Genomic DNA, 22872 nt, shown 5'->3' with positions numbered 1-22872 from the left:
TCAGATGCGCCTATCATTCAGGGGCCGAGGGACATGATACAAATGACTGCTGGTCGTTGAAAAGAGTGGTCGAAAATTTGATAGAGCAAGGGAAAATAGTGCTAAGGGACGAGGAGATCCCGAACGTAACTAACAATCCATTACCTGCTCACAATAATGGGCCGCTGATCGGAATGATTTGTGAAGACAAAGAGTTCGATCCTGCTTTGAAAGCTATAATTGCCATTGTCGACACGGGGAAGAGGCCCGAAATGGACCAGAAACCAGAAAAGGGGGAAGAGGTCAAGGCTATAAAGAACAAGCCTGAAAAGAAGGTAGAGAAGAAAGTGGTACCTGTAAAAAATGAAGTTCTTTACATACCACGAGGTCGAGCTGAGAAGACGCAGAACTTCGGGATCAAAAAGACAAAACCTATGTACGTGCCAAAAGGGGCCTATGTGGTCCGGGGGACGATTCAACCACCTCGGCTGAATGAGCCAGTGGTTATCGGACGCGTGCCACAAAAGCCAATGACCAACCCGTCCACAGTGCCGTGGAATTATCAAAAGACTTTGGTAATGTACAAAGGTAAAGAGGTCATGGGAGAACTTCCAGAAAATACTTTCATTGGAAGGTATTCAAATACCCAAGAACTGAACAACGCCACACAAAGGCGCTTCCCGCCAAAGAAGCCCGTAAGTGTTGAAGAAGCGGAAGTGTTCTTCCAACAAATGAAAATGCCGGATTACGAAGTGATAGATCAACTGCGCAAGTACCCCGAGCAAGTGTCCATGCTATCATTATTGATGAGGTCGGCCGAGCATCAAAAGATCTTACTGAAGAACCCTGAATGAAGCATTTGTACCAGTGGAAACCTCGGTAGAACAACTAGAGCGGATGACAGAAAGATTCTTCGCCATTAACCAAATCTCTTTCAGCAAGAATGATTTACCCCCGGAAGGAGCAGCACACAACAAGGCTTTGCATTTAACAGTTAAATGCGAGGACTACTATGTCAAGCGGGTAATGTTGGATGGGGGATCAGGTGTTGACATTTGCCCGCTTTCCACGCTACAAAGGATGGAAATTGGGACCGGAAGAATCCGACCCAACAATGTCTGCGTAAGAGCTTTCGACGGCATCAAGAGAGATACCATGGGAGAAATAGACCTGTTGTTGGTCATAGGACCAGTCGAATTTCGAGTAACCTTCCAGGTGATCGACATGGACACATCCTACAATTTCCTCCTTGGCAGACCTTGGATCCATGCGGCAGGAGCCGTGCCTTCCACTCTTCACCAGATGGTGAAATTCGAGTACGAAGACCAAGAAATCGTGGTCCATGGGGAAGACGAACATGCCATTTACCGGGACCCATCCATCCCGTATCTTGAACCGAGAGAAGGGAGCGAACATACGGTCTATCAAGCTTTCGAGGTGGTACTGGCAGAGCAGCACGAAGAGGGAGTACCTTGCCCCCAGCCTTTCTTGTCTAACGCTTCGGTCATGGTGGCCAAAGAGATGATCCGGCATGGATTTAGGCCAGGGAAAGGACTTGGACGAACCCTCCAAGGAATAACAGAACCCATTACCTTGTCAGTCACCAAGAAACCTTTTGGACTAGGTTTCAAACCTACTCCAGCAGACGAAGAATGGGCAAAGAAAAAGAGAAATGAGGGTCGGGAGTTACCTCAACCGCTACCGGATTTATATGCAACTTTCATCAGGCCAAGGTACGTTGAAGAAGAAGATGATGAGGTCTTCACAGCTGAGAAAATCGAGGAGATATGTGGGGCGATGAGAGAGATGCTCTGCGAGGTCCACATGGTTCAACCAGGTGAAGGCACAAGCACTGCTGAGATGCTGTACATGGGGCCGAGCGCCCAACTTCAAAACTGGGAGGCCACGCCATTCCCGACTAGACGGAAGTCCGGGTAGACCTGTCCTGCCACCTTTCCTGTGTCACAAGTTATCTCCGGGACATAACTTGAGTGTTTTCTTCCTTCCAATTGTTGTCTTGAATTCCTAAGTTGTAAACATTGTTGTCTTCCAATTTTCCAAAGAAAAGTAAAAAAAATCATCATTGCTTTCCCATTCTTTCTTTTATTCTGATTCTTATTATTTTTCCTTTTATCTTTCTTTTCAGTCATAATAATGCGGCTTTAAATATGGCATGCTTGCGGACTTCACGCCCAGATCACAATGAGTTATTTAATTTCGAATTAATGAACACAGAACCAGAATATGATGCGGAAGAAGCTTTTAGGGAGATAAACCGAGAGCTGGAATATTTCGAGAATAAACCTAAGCCAAATCTGAATGACACTGAACCGGTAAATTTAGGAACCCCGGAAGAAATCCGGGAGACCAATATAAGCATTCACACGGACAAGAAAACGCGAGAGGCGATAATTCAACTTCTTTTTGAATTTAAAGACGTGTTTGCTTGGTCATATGATGACATGCCGGGGCTAGGTGTTGATCTAGTGGTTCATAAATTGCCGATTCATCCTGATTGTCCTCCAGTTCAACAAAAGCAACGAAAGTTCAAAACTGAGGTCAGTGACAAGATTAAAGAGGAGATCACCAAACAACTGAAAACGGGAGTGATTCGGGTAGTCCAATATACAACATGGTTGGCGAATGTGGTTCCAGTACCAAAAAAGGACGGGAAAACTCGAGTATGTGTAGATTACCGAGATTTGAACAGAGCAAGTCCTAAAGATAATTTCCCGCTGCCCAACATCCACATCCTCGTTGATAATTGCGCCAAACACGAGATACAGTCTTTTGTAGATTGTTATGCTGGGTATCATCAGGTATTGATGGATGAAGAGGACGCCGAGAAAACTGCCTTCACCACGCCTTGGGGCACCTACTGTTACCGGGTCATGCCATTTGGTTTGAAGAATGCTGGGGCTACTTACATGAGGGCCATGACTGCCATTTTCCATGACATGATGCATCAGGAAATAGAGGTGTACGTGGATGACGTGATAGTCAAGTCCAGGACACAGGATAATCACATCCAAGACTTGAGGAAATTCTTCGAGAGGCTAAGGAAGTATGACTTGAAGCTAAACCCAGCCAAATGTGCTTTCGGAGTTCCGTCGGGCAAACTTTTGGGCTTCATCGTAAGCAGGAGAGGAATCGAGCTAGATCCAACTAAGATAAAATCCATCAGAGATCTACCTCCCCCGAGAACAAAGAAAGACGTGATGAGTCTGTTGGGCAGGTTGAACTACATCAGTCGGTTTATTGCCCAGCTGACAAGCACGTGTGAGCCCATATTCAAGCTGTTAAGGAAAGATGCGGCGATTAAATGGACAACTGAGTGTCAAGAAGCCTTTGATAAAGTCAAAGAATACCTTTCGAATCCCCCAGTCTTGGTCCCTCCAGAACCAGGGAGGCCACTTTTCTTGTATCTGACAGTCTTGGAGAACTCTTTCGGCTGCGTCCTCGGGCAACACGACGTAACCGGAAAGAAGGAGCAAGCAATCTACTACTTGAGCAAGAAATTCACCGGCTACGAGGCCAAATACACACTGTTGGAAAGGACATGTTGCGCTCTCACATGGGTTGCTCAAAAGCTGAGACATTATCTCCAAGCCCACACTACGTTCCTCATAAGCAGGTTGGATCCTTTGAAGTATATATTTCAGAAACCAATGCCTACTGGGAGACTGGCTAAATGGCAAATCTTGCTTACGGAATTCGACATAGTCTATGTCACTCGCACGGCAATGAAAGCCCAGGCGTTAGCAGATCATTTGGCCGAAAATCCGGTCGATGAGGAATACCAGCCATTGGATACCTACTTTCCAGATGAAGAAGTAAACACCGCAGAAGTGGTCTCGGAGGAAGCTCATGTTTGGAAGATGTTCTTTGATGGAGCCGTGAACGCCAAGGGTGTAGGGATTGGGGCAATTTTGATCTCGCCTTCTGGTCAACATTATCCCGCCACAGCTAGACTGCGTTTCTTTTGCACAAATAATACAGCTGAGTATGAAGCCTACATTATGGGCATGCATATGGCAATCGATCAGGATGTCGAAGACTTACTGATTATGGGAGATTCTGACCTGATTATCCGACAAACTCAAGGTGAATGGGAAACTCGGGATGTCAAACTTATCCCTTACCGACAGCATGTGGAGGACCTCAGCAAACGCTTTTCATCAATAGAGTTCAGGTATATTCCGAGGTGCCACAATGAACTGGCAGATGCACTTGCTACTTTGGCTTCAATGCTACCCTACCCGGGCAACGCCCACGTCGATCCTTTGGAAATCCAAATCAAGGAAAGACACGGTTACTGCAGTGTAATCGAGGCGGGATCAAATACGCAGCCTTGGTACCATGACATCAAGAAATTCCTGAAGACACAAGAATACCCCGAGCACGCTACTGGAGATCAAAAGAGGACCATTAGGCGACATGCAAGTGGTTTCTTTTTGAGCGGTGATTTGTTATATAAGAGAACTCCGGACCTCAATCTCCTGAGATGTGTCGATATCGAGGAAGCGAGAAATATCATGCACGAAGTACACGCAGGTGTGTGCGGACCTCACATGAACGGGTATGTCTTAGCGAAGAAAATCCTTCGAGCAGGTTATTACTGGATGACCATGGAAAAGGATTGCTTTAGCTTCGTTCGGAAGTGTCATCAGTGTCAGGTGCACGGTGATTTGATTCATGCACCTCCCACGGAGCTGCATCCCATGTCTGCACCTTGGCCATTTGTCGCCTGGGGCATGGACGTCATTGGACCAATCGAACCGAAGGCTTCGAATGGACACAGGTTTATACTGGTTGCCATCGATTACTTCACAAAATGGGTAGAAGCTGTCACTCTCAAGTCGGTCACTAAAAAAGCTGTAGTGGATTTTGTACACTCAAATCTTATCTGTCGTTTCGGTATTCCTGCGACTATCATTACAGATAATGCAGCAAACTTGAACAGTCACTTGATGGGAGATGTATGCGAGCAGTTCAAGATAACGCATAGGAATTCTACTCCTTATCGGCCGAAAGCCAATGGTGCTGTGGAAGCTGCAAATAAAAACATCAAGAAGATTTTGAGGAAAACGATCCAAAGTTCCCGACAGTGGCATGAGCAGTTACCTTTTGCATTATTGGGGTACCGCACTACGGTACGCACATCGGTGGGAGCGACTCCTTATCTTTTGGTTTATGGGACCGAGGCTGTAATACCGGCAGAGGTAGAAATTCCTTCGCTTCGAATCATTGTCGAAGCAGAAATCGAAGACAGCGAGTGGGTCAAGGCTCGACTGGAGCAATTGACGTTGATTGATGAAAAGCGAATGGCCGTAGTTTGTCACGGACAGTTATACCAACGAAGGATGGCCCGTGCTTACAACAAGAAAGTCCGACCCCGGAATTTCGAAGTAGGTCAGCTGGTACTGAGGCGTATTCTGCCGCACCATGAAGAAGCAAAAGGAAAGTTTGCCCCAAATTGGAAAGGCCCATACATCGTAAGGAAGATATTGCCGAGAGAAGCATTGTATTTAGGTGATATCGAAGGAAATGACCCCGACACAGCAGTAAATGTAGATGCAGTCAAGAGATACTACGTCTAGATCATACTCCAGTAGTCCTGGCACATTCAAAAATGGCGAAGGTTTTATCCCCCACTACTCCCAAACACTACCCAATCCTCTCTACAGAAAAAAAAAACATTGATTGAGGCCTGAACTACGTTTGACTTGATTCCGAAAGGATACGTAGGCAGCCTCTCCTTGAGGTTCAGTCACACTAACAATAAGATCCCATTCACCCTGAAATTGAAACCGGGGCACGTCGAGCGGTTTAGAAGTTAGTATAAGCTACCTCGCTTCACCAAGTACAAGCCTTCAAATTAATTACCAAAGATAGTGGGAAACCAATAAGCATCACAAATGGAAACCGGCACACTCTGAGTTGAGAGAAATAAAATGAGAGAGTCTCGGCGGTGAAAACCTTTGGGCACCACGAGGCGACGGGAGAAGAGAAACCAAAATGAGAGAGCTTGTTTAGTAAAAACTCACAAAGAGTGCTATCAAGCGATGACAGGAAGAGAAATGAGAGAGGTCAGCCAGCGAAAACTCGCAAAGGGCGCTGTTGGCCGAAAAAGAATGACTCTACCCCAAGGAAGTCTCGGCAGAGTTCCGCCGGTTTGGAATCACAAATCCGTTCTGGTTCAGGGAAACGCAAGTTCATGGAAGATCAGGCGTCCAGTCCAAAGAGCATGTCATGTCATCTAAAGCCAGCGTTATCTTCCTCAGATAAGTCTTTCTCGTCCCGAAAAGGACACTCACTTCCTGAAATTTGTTTTCTCCTTTCTTTGCTTCTCTTCAAATCCCTTTTGTGTTTTAACCCCAAGTTCAGGATACACCGGAAAGGGCAGGTGGCAGGTTTGTTTGCACGGAATCTCGTCTCATGAAGGAAAGCGCCTCATTTCGTTGGTACGATTGCCCAAGCCTGATGGATCATGACGTTTGATGGTGTTTAAAGAGGAAAGAGAGAAATCTTCCCCAGCAAGTCCGCCTTCGGACAAATCCCCACAGAGTCTCCCCCTGTACAAATCCCCACAGAGTCTCTCCTTTTGTATAATCTCCCACAGAGTCTCCCCAATATAAAAAAAAATAAAAAAAGAAAAAAAAAATGGAATCTCCCCAGCACATCCCAGCGAGTCCCTTTGTAAAAATTCCCCAACAAGCTTACCCCAACAAATCCTAGAAAGCCCGCTTTGAAATAAATCCCCAGCATGCCCCATTGTACAAAAATCCACACAAAGAATCCACTTTGTAAATATTCCCCCACAGAGTTTCCTTTTGTACAAATCCCCACAGAATACCTCCAATAAAATCCCCGTTGAGAACCTCCAAGCAAAACGGAAAAAAAAAAAAGGAAAAAAAAAAAGAAAAAAAAGGAGAGCCTTACGAAGCAAGTCATCACAGAATCTGGAAATACAAGCCTGAGCAGTCTAAAGGTTTCGCCATTCGAATCAAATCAATGGCGGGACTTCGCAACAGAAATGAAGACGCAACAAAGCAACCGGGAACGATCAAGGTCACCAAACCGACCGTCATTTCCGAACTAACAATTGTTCTTTGTCTGAAAAGTTCAAATAGGTTTAATCCAAGATAACCAGGCAGAAGCAGGTGTCGCCCAAAGAAGAAGGTACACGGGTACAAGAAACACTTTGGCAATAAGGAATTCACTCAAAAGGTAAGTTCCCGCAAAACTCCCTTTTGTTCTTTTACTAAAATAAGAAAATTCAAAAAAAGAAGTCAGTGTTTGTTCTCGAATTTTGTCCCCAGCCATCAGCATTAGGGTATTAAACCCTAAACTGAATTTTTTCCTTTAATTAGCATTAGGGTTTTAAACCCTAAACTGAATTTTTCCTTTAGTCAGCATTAGGGTTTTAAACCCTAAACTGAACTTCTTCCATTCAGCCAGCATTAAGGTTTTAAACCCTAAACTGAGCTTTTTCCTTTAATCAGCATTAGGGTTTTAAACCCTAAACTGAATTTTTTCACTTTAGTCAGCATTAGGGTTTCAAAACCCTAAACTGAACTTTTTCCTTTCAGCCAGCATTTGGGTTTTAAACCCTAAACTGAGCTTTTCCATGCAATCAGCGTTAGGGTTTTAAACCCTAAACTGAATTTTCCTTTTAGTCAGCATTAGGGTTTTAAACCCTAAACTGAACTTTTTCCTTTCAGCCAGCATTAGGGTTTTAAACCCTAAACTGAGCTTTTCCATGCTATCAGCATTAGGGTTTTAAACCCTAAACTGAATTTTCCTTTTAGTCAGCATTAGGGTTTTAAACCCTAAACTGAACTTTTTCCTTTCAGCCAGCATTAGGGTTTTAAACCCTAAACTGAGCTTTTCCATGCTATCAGCATTAGGGTTTTAAACCCTAAACTGAATTTTCCTTTAGTCAGCATTAGGGTTTTAAACCCTAAACTGAACTTTTTCCATTCAGCCAGCATTAGGGTTTTAAACCCTAAACTGAGCTTTTTCATGCAATCAGCATTAGGGTTTTAAACCCTAAACTGAATTTTTCCTTTAATCAGCATTAGGGTTTTAAACCCTAAACTGAACTTTTTCCTTTAGTCAGCATTAGGGTTTTAAACCCTAAACTGAACTTTTTCCATTCAGCCAGCATTAGGGTTTTAAACCCTAAACTGAGCTTTTTCATGCAATCAGCATTAGGGTTTTAAACCCTAAACTGAATTTTTCCTTTAGTCAGCATTAGGGTTTTAAACCCTAAACTGAACTTTTTCCATTTAGTCAGCATTAGGGTTTTAAACCCTAAACTGAACTTTTTCCATTCAGCCAGCATTAGGGTTTTAAACCCTAAACTGAGCTTTTTCATGCAATCAGCATTAGGGTTTTAAACCTTAAACTGAATTTTCCTTTTAGTCAGCATTAGGGTTTTAAACCCTAAACTGAACCTTTTCCATTCAGCTAGCATTAGAGTTTTAAACCCTAAACTGAGCTTTTCCATGCAATCAGCATTAGGGTTTTGAAACCCTAAACTGAATTTTTCCTTTGTTCGGCTTTAGGGTTTTAAACCCTAAGCTGAACCTTTCCCCAGCTAGTCGGTATTAGGGCTCCAACCCTGAATTGAACATTTTTATCTTCCTTCATCAATTTTATGAACTTCCTGGCGAATAATTAACGAAATTTTCCTAGTGAAACTGGGGCAGAAAATTTCGTTCGTTTGTTTGTTTTCTCCCGCAGGTCTAACCTCGAGCCACATGGATCGAAATGACCCACGAGATGAGTCCCGGTTCGGAATCAACGAAGAAAAAGAAGAAAAAGAGAGAAGATGTCCCGAGATATCGGAGTAAATGGAAGGCAAATTGACTCCAACATTTGGTTAAGGTCCTGAACCCTGCCAATCGCGTCTCACTCAGTATCCCAGAGATTAAACAAGTCGCCGCAACTCGCAAGCATCAAGATTCAGATCGGAGTCTACAAGCAGAATCAGCTAAGACCCAAGATCAAGTCGTAAAAGAATCATAGATAGGAATCTTGTAACTAGCAGTTGACATGCATATAAGTAGTTAGTTCAGTTTCCAATTTTCGTTTGGTTGTAATAAGGCGGTCAGTGACGCAGCAGTGACAACAGCAACAGCAGTAGCAGCAAGCATTGCAATCCCATGGTAGTCCCAGCTACCAAAACTTCCCGAACTACATTGACCTGATTCCTGTTTAGCCCAGGATATGTAGGAAATCTTTGAAGCAAGATTCGGTCAGATCTTTCAAAAAATGTGTTTCACACGGAGTAGTCCATAGGCAAAAAAATCGCTCATACACGCTCACTTTATCTTTGCACAAAAACTCTTCGTGTTTCCGAACAAAGAGGGGCAGCTGTGAGCACGTGATTTTTGCTTCACGAGACCATCGCTCCAAAAGAAATAAAAAATAACAACAATTGATCCCGTTGTACAAATTTTGGGATTTTTACATGGCACTTCGTTAATTGTTTATGACTTTGGCCCATTTTTACTTTATTAAAACAAAATACAAAAAATGTACGTGTCATGCATAATCTGAACCGTAACATGGTTGTTAAATAGAAAAGCATAAACAGGCATCTTTGTCCGTGATTTTGTTTTGTTTGATTTTTACCTGTTTTGAATTATTTTAATGTGTGTGCAAATAATTGTATTAAGTGTTTATTTTAATTTTATTTTTACTTAGTTTTGTATTTTTATAATAAAAAAAAAGAAAAAAAAAGGCCTTTCCTTTTTCCGGATTTGGGCCAATTTGTTAAAATTGGCCCAAACAAACAATGCCCAAACCAGGCCTGCCCGGTCCAGTCCGAGTTGATACCCAGGGTGTCCAAACGACGCCGTTTTAATCCAGCCTGATCTGGGCCGTTGATCTCAGATTGATCAACGGCCAAGATCACATTTTCCATACCCACGAACAAAACCCGACCCGTTCCACCCGGACCAACCCAAACCCCCTTTAGTTGAAACGACACCGTTTCCCCTAAGCCCTTAGATCCAAGCCATCGATTTCAGTTGATCCAACAGCTGAGATCAACCCACCCATGCCATATATAAGCCCTTTAACCTTACCCTGCCACCCCATCTGATACCCCAGCTCCCGTCTTCACCATATTCCCCATCAAACCCTAGAGCCGCCCCTGTATCCTTCACCATGAAAACCGGCGGCACGGACGCCGGTGACCTCGCCCTTAACACCATAGAACCCCCGTGCCGTCCTGAACCCAAATCTACCAACCACACACCTCGAATCCTATCCCACCTTCTCGAATCTTCATTTGAATATTCGAGTCGGAACCTAATCTACACCGATCTGCCTTAAATTCATACCAGACACTCCCCAGACCCCCTCGTGACCAAACCATACTTGGTTTGGTCCGAATCTGACCAGGGAAGCATGAATCCCGGATCTAGTTTTCGAACCTTGGTGTTCCTCGTCACTGGTCCGTTGTTTTGTTCAAACCAAATGATTAAGGTCTAATGGACCTTAATCGAAGTGTTTCTCACCTGAGAAACACTTCGATTAAAGCCCGTTCAGCCTTAAGAAAGGTCTGTCCAAATCCGAGTTCAAGACTTTTGATTTTTCGAGTTTTAAGGTGAGTTTGCTTTCTTTCCTTTACTTGTTTTAGTCCGTGTGATTTGTTTTAAAAGCTGTTCATGATTGTTGAAGTCTGTGTTGTTTTGAGTTTCTATTAACTGTGTCCTGTCCACTTTGCCTGAACCTTTGTTGTTTGATTGAGTGTCTTTTTCTACTTGTCCTGATAGTGTGTATGTATGTATTTGTTGTGCAATTAGTTGAATTCCAAATTTGTACTGATTAACTGATTCCTCGAAGCACAATTCTGCTCAGTCAATATAATGCGAACCTTGTGTGATACTGTTAAATGTCGGATTTTTGGCTACGATTGTATGTGTTATAACTAATATAGTCGAGTCGACATGTGTCGTCAATTAGTTTCAACTGTCTGAACAAAAATAAATCGATTTGCTTCTGTTGAACATTGCCTGAATCAATTAAGAACCAAGTTCAATTACTTATAGTTGTTAATATGATTTCAGAAACCTAAGGCTTGGTCTGTAATTGAAATCTGAGTTGATGGCATGTGCACTTGTGCACAGCATGTGCATTGTGCACAGCCTGTTTCCTGCATAAAAGGGCTTTTGATTTAAAAATGGTTTGACAGCATATGCTGTCAGATATATTCTACTGCCCATACTTTGCTTTAGTTTAAGAAGTATTAAACCTTTTAAAGGGTAAATCTGCCAGGGAATGTTGATGGGGGTTAATACTTAAATAGCTAAAGTAGAACTGAAAAGAAGAGGGCACATGGGAAGGGTTTTCTTTTAACTTATCAGGCTGTAAAAGGGGTAATGGAAGGCTTATAAAAGGGGGGACATACAGAGATAAAGGGGGACTGGAGGACTGTGAGGAATTTCTGGGGAAGGGGCTGGAAAATACATACAGATATATACATACAGACAGAGAGAGAGGTACACGGTGAGGAATAATTTGAAAGAAAGAGAGGGTGATACACATTGAGAGATATACACACACACACATAGAAACAGACATTGACAAGAACATAGTGATTTGAGGAGAGAACATTTTGAGAATTAAAGTGAGGAAAACAGAAAACTGGAAAAGAATTCTCTTTGATGACACAGACAGGCAGGATCAGAAATTACATCTTTTGATTGCTGTCTTGATTTCACTAGTCTTGACCTGTTTGTGCAACATTGATTTCTTCCAAATCCCAGCTGAGTCTGCTTGATTGTTGTTGTTTTACTCGAAGACTTGGTCTAGTTGAGTATTCCCAGTTGAGGTCTTGATCCCACTTCAATTATTTCGTGTGTTTGTTGTTGCTGCTATTCTGTCCCTGTTGCTGCTGCTATTCTATGTCCTGCTGCTACTGTTAATTCTGTTTCCTGCTGCTGCTGATTTCCCCATCTTCTTCCTCTTCTCCTTTGCATTTTCAGTGTTTCCAGGTACACATTTCAAATCCCACTTTGGTGTTAACTGTAACAGTTCAAAAGCATGAAATGAAAGGAGTTCTTGAAGAAAATTTAGATGTCTGTTTTGTAATACTTGTGGTATATTGACTTCTGTTGTATAAATTGATTAGTGTGATTCAGTAATGAAAGATTAGTTAGATAATACTTAATCAAGTTTTAGCCTCTTGCATCTTAGTTTATAGTTGTTTGCCAGTACAAGATGTAATGGTACAGTATATACAAGGCATGGAGAATTGGTATAGATTTTTTGACTGGATTCCCGTTTAACTAATGACATGCATAGAATAGAATATTTCCACCTTACACAAATGTTCCTTGTTTATTTTTAGTTTTCCGTTATCATAACCCGCTAGGCAGCATATAGAAGCGCGTTCGAACCCCCGCAAGTAATAAGACATAGTAGTTAATTCCCTTAAATTCAGCCTCAATAAGTCTAGTTAAATTCAATTCAAGAAACATTTGGACGCAAGTATAACATTGGGTCAATCTCGAATGTAATTTCTTTGTCCAATTAAAGTATGTTTCACAAGTTATGACATCCCTCCACTTTGTAAATAATTAATCAGAAATTGATAAGAATCCGGATTAGGCAAAAGCATATAGTTAAATTAGCATGTCCCTTTTCTTTTAGTTTTAGGGACAAATGCATTAGAAATGTAGCCACTTTAGGATATCCTTTCTAAAATAGAGTCGAGCCTCGCCAAATAAAAATGCAAATTGCGGGGCCCTCAATAAATAATCATAATATTTAGAATTCAGGCTAGGCCGTTTAGTGAATCTCATGGCTTTCCACCATATAATAACGCGTTAGACTCTTTAGGCACGGTTTAAGTAAATTATATTCTTAAATTCGGGTGCGCATTGATGTGACCCAAATCCAAATCTCAACGGAGTCAGAATGTGTCGACGACCACGGGTGCATTGATTGTGACGTAGTTCGAGATGCATTTTCATGACGTTGCAATTCTATAAAAATAAATGATAATAATAAAAGCGGTTTAAACTTAATAAAAGCACGTAAGTCATAACATATATTTAAATTAGATATCTAGCCATTATAACAATTTAAGCGACCGTGCTAGAACCATGGGATTCGAGGGTGCCTAACACCTTCCCTCGGGTCAACAGAATTCCTTACTTAGAATTTCTGGTTCGCAGACTTCATTTGGAAAAGTCGAAAATTTCCTCGATTTGGGATTCAAGATAAACCGGTGACTTGGGACACCAAAAGCCAAACCTTTCCCAAGTGGCGACTCTGAATTAAATAAATAATTCCATTTCGAATATTGTCACTTAAATTGGAAAAACTCCACCCGCGCATTTAACCTTTCGGGGCCGGGCGCGCAAAAAGGAGGTGTGACATTAGTCATTAAGGGAAAAGCTTAGGGAAGGAATTTTGATGGAGTGTGGTGGATTGCTTGAGGACTAGCAATAATTTAAGTATGGGTGTCGATAGTAGGCTATATAGTTGATATTTACACCTTAATATGACCATACTTCGTTGTTGTTTTATAGATAAATTGCCAACAAAAATGCTCTGAATAGTGTTCTTTTGTTTCGCAGGGAATATTATATGAGAGGAAGCAACATGGAGTATTTTGGAGGCAATAATGTGAAAAAACGCCCACTCGAGAAGTACCCGAACACTAAGAAGCAGAAAATGGCCTGGGCAAGAAGGTCATCGCGACTGCGGTGGCACCGCGGTGAACCGCGGTAGATTAACAACGTAAGGGAGAAAGGTCAGCATTCACCGCGATCGACCGTGGCGCACTGTTCACGCTGCTGGAAAGTTTGAGGACCAAAGTGTAAACTCGGGGAAACTTTTGTAAACCCTTATAATATTTAGAAACTCGCCCAAGATTGTTCAAAGTTTTTCTGAAACTACTTTTTGGAGGCAAGAACAAGTGTGAGAAGATCAACCAAATATTAGAGTTTTTCTATCTCCTTTTAATTCTTGCAATTTTACATTATGAACAATTTAGTAGTTCTCTCTTATTTTGTTATGAGTAGCTAAATACTTATCTAGGGTTGATGGAACCAATTGTTGGTTGATGTTTTGACTCAAGTTGTTATAATCAAGCCGGATTTATGATATGATTGTTCAACTACGTTTTGTATGGTGATTAATTGAATGGTCTCTTTATTAATCGTGTCTAATTACCTTATATTGCTTGAGAAAGAGTATTAGGTTAGCTGTTGAACAACACCACTTTTGGGTAATTGAAGAGATTCATTACTTGAACTTAAAAGTGGGTTTAGAGATAACGGAACTTTGGTGGGATAATTTAGAGTTGCACACATATTGTCAGCTAGAGTAGTTTGAGAGAATGCTCTAGTAAATTATTATAGTTGATCGAGAGATAATTACAATAACCCATAACTCTTAATCCTCATAGAGTATTACGGTGAGATTATAGCGGAAGAGTCGAGACCTAAACTAGCAATTGGGAAAATCATTGCCCTAGACCTTTTTACCATTGAATTATCTTTGTTTTAGCTTACTGTTGTTTTTAATAGTAGTTGAAGTAGTTAAACAAAAACCCAATCTTATTGATCAAAAATCTTGCATCTAGAGATTGATTGAGTTGATAATAACATTGTCGTAGAGTGTAATAGATAGGTTAGTTCTCTGAGGATTCGATTCCAGACTTAAAATCGGATTATATTTGCAGCGACCGCTTTGTCCTTTAAAAGGCATAGTTGGGCGTTATCAAAGATCGAAGCCAAAGATCACGTATTTTATGGTTGCCTGATTTAGGACTTTATCTCTAAGACTTGTGGAGGTACATAGATTTGAAGCAGTCACTTCCACCAGGTTTGAGCGTGCAAGATCTTTGAAGATGGAAGGACTATTTGGCTACAAGGCGAAAATTAGGGTTTGTTGTTGAGCAAAGACGACGGAGTTTGGGGCTGAGCAACTTGATTTTCTGTTAATATATTTTAATGTATTTTCAACGTAACACGTGTATTTTCATGTATTTCATTGTATTCATTTTCTTTTTTTTCATTGTAATTCAATGTATCTCGCTGTATTTCGTGTATTTCATTGTATTTACTGTCTTTTTTTTCATTGTATTTCAATGTATCCCGCTGTATTCTATGTATTCAAATATTTTTTCAATTAATATATTTTATGTATTTAGATGTATTATATAATTTCTCTGAAGATTGCTATATTTTTGGGATTTTTTCTAGTTGAGAATCTTTTTTATAACCGAAAATACAAATTGTGTGTGTTATAATTGAGTTTGTTGAGTTATATTAGTAGTCTATTATGTTAATTGATACACTTTCCGTTTAAAAATAGTGTAATCCCCTGTTTCATGTCGTGAATACAGTAATTGTCCAGCTGTAATCCCATGTTTTACGCCATGAATACAGGCGAATACACTCGAATACAACAACTGATTAGCTGGACTTCCCTGATTCACGCTTATTTTTGTTACTGCATTCATGAATACAATAGCTTAAATACATCAAATACATCATATAACCAAAGAAAAGGTATCCATAATCCGTAATATAGCAAATGGTATTTATAGATGGCTAATTACTACTAAAAGATAATACTTTATAAAAATTTCTCTAAACCTGATTTGGTGGGGTGCGCCAGGCCCAAGCAATAGTGCAAGACCAGGGCAACGCGTGAAGGCCCAAATAGCAAGCTACCTTGATGAGCCTTCCCCTTAAAAAATTGAGTTAATATCGTATGAGTCGATGACCCACATATCAGATATTAAACTGATAAGAACAGATACTACACTTGATCTTAGCCAAAAGGCCGAGAAAGGTATGCTTTACTACTTTCACAGGCCTCTTGTTTTATAATGTGTCTCAACCCTCTGTTTGTTCTTTCTAGCAATGTGGGACTCATGAACCTTAATATAATAGTATTACTCTTCCCAGTTGCAAGAAAGGAACTTCTTCGGTTACTTTTCAAGTGTTAACAATACCATACATCTCTTAAATAACTTACCCAGAAAGAGAAATTGGCTTTAAAACACCAACTGTATATTAGTAAAGAGTATTTGTTACTCACTGTTTCGATTGGAACTTGAAATTACGAAAAAGATTGAGTCTATGATAAGATGAACTAAAATGTTTCTGCCATGTCAAGGCGGGTGAATTCCAATGACAATAGGTGTGAGTTCAATCCTCATTGTTCTCTTTCCCTTCTCCCCCGTCCCTCATAAAAGGACCTTCAAACTAAAATTATCTAAGTCTATCTTATTGACCGACGTGAACATGTACTTGTGCTCCAAGCACAATTAGCTTGCATAAAACACAGACAAACTGTTAACCATATCATGGATCAGTCATGTAGGCCCAAAAGGGATAGGCCCAGTTGTATATTATCCTTTATAAATTGGGAAACTTTTAGTTATGACCATTTATAAGTAGTTCATTACAAATATTGGCTAAACTCATAAAATATTACTAATATTAATCAAATTTTACTAATATTAGCCAATTAGCTATGTGGCAAAAAATATCAAATTTTTGCTTTCTTTTGAGTGGGTGTTATTAGAATAGATTTGGTACATTTTAAGGAGTTTGAATCTCAATTTTGGGATAATCTGGTGAAGTTTTGAGGTGAATTGAATTGAAAATTCGATGTAAACACTGAACATGAAAAAACTGATATGTGTATCACACTGTGTATCATTTGTGTATCACATATGTATCATATTTGTATCAATTGTGTATCACATGTATACCTGTGTGTGAGATACGTGTGTGATACATGTTTGATACATGTATCGCAAAAAAAAATTCGAACTCGATTTAATTATGAATTTTGATACAAAACAAGTCCAAATCACCTCAAATTTTGTATATTGACTTATCTATATGTTTTCAATGAATTTCAATTATACTCATTAAAAAAGTTCTTTTTTGCTTAGATTTTTGGAATATTGTTTATATATTTTTTTTGTATTTCATCAGCTTATTTGCTACCTCATCTATGAAATTTTCTTTCCATCTTGCATCTAATGTTTCTATTCACGTTTAAAAATATGAAAGGTGATTTTTGCATGTGATTCTTTGAGATAAAGAACCTTGTTTATTTAATTTTTTAATTTTTATATGTGTTTGGCTAGTTTTGACAATCTATAACTAATGGTTGGAGGTTGGTATGTTGAGATTTATTTGGGACATTTGTGAGGAGAAATTCAAAAATAGCCAGATTTACAAGTGATCATTCAAAAACATTCACAGTTTCAAAAGTAATCGAAATTTAGCCACTTTTCATGTAAAGATAAATCTGAACGAAAACAATGTTCAAAATCCGGAAAAACACTCCAGCATAATATACTGAAGTTTCAGTATATTATACTGGAGCCAGTAAAGTATACCGGTCCAGTATAATATGCTGAAAGTTCATACTCAGGTGCACCGAACTCCAGTATATTATGCTGGATCGATCTCTGTTGCAGCAAAGTAGTAGCTATTTTTCAATGACTTGGCAAACACTGACTATTTTTGAATGACCAGTCCAAAAACTAACTAGACCGTGCTATATTAACACATTTGTGCCTTATAAATTTGTAGCTTTGTAGTTGTAAGACAAATGTATAAGTGAGTCCAAATGTACAATACCCGGGTCCAATAAACACTTTACGATGTTAAACACAACACTAGCACTTATAACTAGAGGCAAGGACATCACTATGTAAGTCGCATAACAACATAAGCAAAAGTTTATCTAGCTATAAGGTGTAGCCTGGTACTTCATTTTTTCTTCATACCAAGTACGTAGAAAACTATCTGATATGGGAAATGTGCCAATTAACATCAGTTTTTTCGAAATACTTTGCCATGCTAAAGGACTAACAACAAAGTCAAATCAAGAATTTAAATTATATTGGTTTAACTTTTAAGGTTTTTAACATTGAAATATAAAATTATGGGTTCATATTTATTATTTTTGCAATTTTAATAAATTTTTACATATAAATTTTTACTCCATGACAAAAGTTATGGATCAAGATATAATATTAGCAGGAAGAGAAGGGAGCTCAATTATATACATACCAAAGATTTCAATTTCATAATTTAATACTCATCCTTTTAAACTATAATATTCACGATATCATTAAGCACAGCTAGAATATAAAACATTAAGGGGTCGTTTGGTAGGGTGCATAAGAATAATGTTGAATATGGTGTATTAGTTATGCTGACATATTTCTTATCCATTGTTTTGTTTGATGTATTAAAGCATTGCACAATTTCTAAAAGAATTACTTATTTACAAAAATACTCTCAAAACCAGTCATCAAACTAACTTTTTAAAAGAGACATATTTTGAGAAATATTTTTATATGAAAAAGTTTAAAAAAAAATTATTTGATTTGTCTACATATATTATAATATAGAACTAAATATTTATTTGTAAAAAAAAGAATATGTTAAGTATTTATTTATTTACTAGAGCTATAATTTTATTTCTCACTACTTGGATTATTTTTAAACTTGCATTTAATATAATAACTAGCATATTTTAATCAAGCATAAATTTTAAAGGATAATTTTGTCTTTAACTAAGCTAATGCATAAATTAGAACCCATTACATTACTAATACCATAATTTTCTATACATTAGTTATGCATTATGTTAATTGATATGCTTTCTATTTAAAAATAGTGTAATCCGCCATGAATATATGCGAATACAACAAATAATTAGCTGGACTTCCCTAATCCACGCTTTATTTTGCTACTGTATTCATTAATATAATAATTTAAATACATCACATACACTACATAACCAACAAAAAGGTATTCATAATTCATAATATAACAAATAATATATATAAATGGCTAATTACTACTAAAAAATAATACTTAATAAAAAATTCTCTAAACCTAATTTGGTGGGGTACATCAGGCCCAAGCAATAGTGCAAGACCAAAACGCGCAAAGGCCCAAGCAGCAAGCTACCTTGATGAGTGCGCAACAAAGGCCCAAGCAGCAAGCTACCTTGATGAGTGCAAGACCAAGACGCCCAAAGGCCCAAGCAGCCAACTACCTTAATGAGCCTTCCCCTTAAAAAATTAAACTAATATCATGTAAGCCAATGCCCACCTATCAAATATTAAACATATAAGAACAGGTACACTTGATCTTAGCCAAAAGGCCAAGAAGGGTATGCTTTGCTTGGCGCTCGGGCCTCTGCTTCTATAATGCTTCTCAACTCTCTGTTTTGCAGTTTCTATCGATGTGGGATTGACAAACCGTACTAAATTATTACACTTCTTAGTTATTGAAGAATATTTTGTGAATTCGATTGCTCATGCTTACTCCTAAGTATTAAACTATTGTTGGATACTCTCCAAAAAAAATATTTAATATGCCAGAATTAATTAACTATTTATCCAAGTAGTAAAGTATAAATGAAGGATGATAGAACAAGGTTTCTATAGTATTTACAAGTATTTGTCAACTGAAAAGCTAACTAAAAGGTTAAAATGATAAACTTGTAGATTAGCTTGACAAAGACACTTGGGAAAAAATTAATCTGAGTTATAAGCACTAAACTACACTATAGTATACAAAGCTACCCACAAACAGTTCATTATACAACATAACCTTCAACATACAACTATGTATTAAATAAAATAATGTATGCATTAGCTTTGTGTATTCATTATATATCTTATTTGGTATACTTTTTAAACTTATGTATTAGTTATGCAAGCGTTAGCTATACACTTTATTTGGTATTATCCTATGCATAACTAATGCATAAGAAACCATGGTATTGACAATACAATGAGTTTTAATGCATGCATTAGCTTAGTTATACACCTTATTTGGTATATTCCACCAATTTCTTCAATTTACAATGAAGAAATTGCTCCGACTATTTATATTTATATTCCGCCAATTTCTTCATTGTAAATTTATAAATATGTACTCTACTACTACATACTGGAATGCACTTGTAAGCAACTCATTTTGTCTTTTATTTTTTTAATTCAAACTTTCTTTGCCTAATAATTCAAGATAGTGGGGAATAAAATTATATCCCTTGTAGATAAATAAATACTTAGCATATTTTTTGTTTTATAAATAAATATTCAACTCTATACTACATTATAGGTAGACAAATCAAATAATTTCTTTAAAACTTTTTTTATATAAAAACATTCCTCAATGTATGTTCTTTTAAAAAGATAAAGTGACAGACTGATTATGAGGATATTTTTGTAAACAAATAATTCTTTAAGAAATTGTGCAATACTTTAATACATCAAACCAAACAATGGACAAGAAATATGTCAGCATAACTAATGCCAACATAATTAATGCATGCATAACTAACACCAGCATTATCAATACACCATATTCAACATTATTCTTATGCACCATACCAAATGGCCCCTTATAGTCTAGTGGTATCAGTGAGTTCCAAACACAATATATGTGAGTACAATTCTCAGTGACTTAAGTAATCTAAAAAATGTACAGTTTATTATCCAAGTATTATTTAATTGCAATGCACTCTTGGTATGACTTGAAACAATGTCAATTCTATTTACTTATATGACTTAGACGTCTCGTATTTTCTCGGAAAAGTGATTCTATTGATGGGATTTAGTATGAGATCAATAATCTCGATGAGATTAATATTTCAATCCTACTTCTTAGGACGTATTGATTTGACCCCATAAGTGGGACCGCTCTGTCCAGCTTAGCGCATGGAAAGGCAAGTCATTCTGTTAGGGTAGGGGTCACGCCGTAGAAAGGTTTCAACCTTGAGGCAACAAGATCAACTGCTTCTACTCTATCTGCCAAGGGAAATTCCGGTTAAGGGAACCCCAACCCCGAAAAAACCTGTGGACTACATCTCGTGAGAGCCCTCTATTTGACTAACATACTCTTTTTTATATCTTCACCATACCTTCGTATCAAAGTTGGGAATGATTGACTGCAAGTAAAGCCAATATCTTTTATCTATATTCACATTACTAGAAATTCGGCCAATATTGACGGCGTCGGTGGGTCAAAAAACTGGCCGAAAAACCGATCAAAGTCGGTCGATTTTTAAAAATATTTCAGTATTCAATTTTTTACGCAATCGACCAACTTTAGTCGGGTTTTTTTGCGCAAAAATGCGAAAAACTATTTTTGCCCCCGCGAAATTTATTTTTCAAGAAACCGACCAACTTTGGTCGATTTTTCATTTAAAATAAATTCAAATTAATATTTACAAAATTGACCGAAATAGGTCGGTTATTTCAGCCGATCATTTTAAAAAATTGATCGATTTCGATCATTAATTTTATTTTTTAATAAAATCGACCAACATCGATCAACTATTTTTGTGCGAAAATGCAATTAAAGAGTATAAATAAAATAAAAGATCAACTTAAAATAAAAATACACCAGTGGTCTAGTGGTAAAATAATATCCTGTCACAGTACAGACCCCGATTTGATTCCCAGATGGTGCATTTTTTAATTACATAATTAAAATATCGACCGATTTCGGCCGTTTTTTTTGGAAAATACCGATCGAAGTCGGTCGATTGGCTCTACCGACCATACGATTACAGACCGCCATGAATCGGTCGGTTTTTGGTCGATTTTTTCCAATTAGCGACCAACATCAGACGATTTTGGCAGTCGGTTTTCCCTTTTTTTAGTAGTTCCATTTAATAACTTTGTGTCATACAAGAAAATATTACTCTTTATGTCAATCCATCTTGTTGAGTGACACCAAATTGTACTTTGGATGGATCACAGTGAGTTTGCATAATGCACAAACTCCTAGCGACAGGAAATGTACAACTTAACATCAGTTTTGTGAAAAAATTCGCGATTTTTGTTACGACCCGGAATTCTCACCATCGGGATCGTGATGGCGCCTAACAGCACACTTGCTAGGCAAGCCAACGTTAGAGTTTTATTAACCAATTTCTTTAGCGTTTCAGTGATTAATAATAAACAAGCTAAACGAGTCGAAATAATGCGGAAGTAAGTAAATAGCCATATTTTATTACTATTACTACCCAAAATTCGGTGTCACAATCCACAAACGTTCTAAGATTTTACTACAAACATTTGTTCAAAAGAAAATACAATTGTTTACGAAATAAGGAATACAGCAAAGTATGGCGTATAGAAGGGGACACAAGGGCCACCAGGGCCTGCGACGCCAACAGGACTACCTTGGGTCTCCAAGCAGGTGAATCCTACAGCCAACCTCTTGATCAGCACGAACCTGCTCCAAAATTTGCACAGGAAGTGCAGTATCAGTACAACCGACCCCATGTACTGATAAGTGCCAAGCCTAACCTCGACGAGGTAGTGATGAGGCTATGGCAGGGCATTTACAATATAACCTGCATACAGTGTATAATAAAAGCAGAAAGAAAGACATGATAAAATAAAGCATTAACTTGCAAGGAATGAATACAATTCTCGAAACATATCATCAGTGCTCAGCTATAACCAATCCTTAAGTACAGTTTAAGACTACCATTCAGCTAATATAGTCAAGGGAAAATATAAGCATAAAGATCGTTGTGGCGTGCAACCCGATCCCACCATATCACAATAACTAGAATCACAGTTCACTCTTATTTCACCACAATTCACCCTTATTACACATGTTATGGCGTGCAACCCGATCCCACCATATCACAATAATCACAATAACAACTCACCCTTATTTTACCACAATCCACCCTTATTACATCTGTTGTGGAACGCAACCCGGTCCCACCATATTAATATCATTTACTCAGCAAGTACAGAAATTACACAATTCAAATCACATAACTCTTCGCAAGGATCAACTTCAAACCAAAGCATTTAGAAAGATTATATATTATGAGACTTTGCAC

The 22872-nt window shown here is 38.5% G+C and overlaps 1 non-coding gene and 1 pseudogene across 1 annotated transcript; both read right to left on the bottom strand.

The window, feature by feature from the left end:
* Positions 1 to 15616: 15616 nt before the first annotated feature.
* On the bottom strand, positions 15617 to 15811 carry LOC138876719 (U2 spliceosomal RNA). Its single transcript, XR_011402056.1, has one exon. It is a non-coding gene; the product is annotated as a U2 spliceosomal RNA (small nuclear RNA).
* A 3177-nt stretch (positions 15812 to 18988) lies between these two features.
* LOC138876732 (U2 spliceosomal RNA) lies at positions 18989 to 19171 on the bottom strand (annotated as a pseudogene).
* Between the last annotated feature and the right edge of the window lie 3701 nt (positions 19172 to 22872).

This window comes from Nicotiana sylvestris, chromosome 8, assembly GCF_000393655.2.
Source record: "Nicotiana sylvestris chromosome 8, ASM39365v2, whole genome shotgun sequence".
In the NCBI taxonomy this organism is placed as follows: Eukaryota; Viridiplantae; Streptophyta; class Magnoliopsida; order Solanales; family Solanaceae; genus Nicotiana; species Nicotiana sylvestris.
Note: the sequence above shows the minus strand (reverse complement) of the source record. Positions and strands in the feature narration are given on the sequence as shown.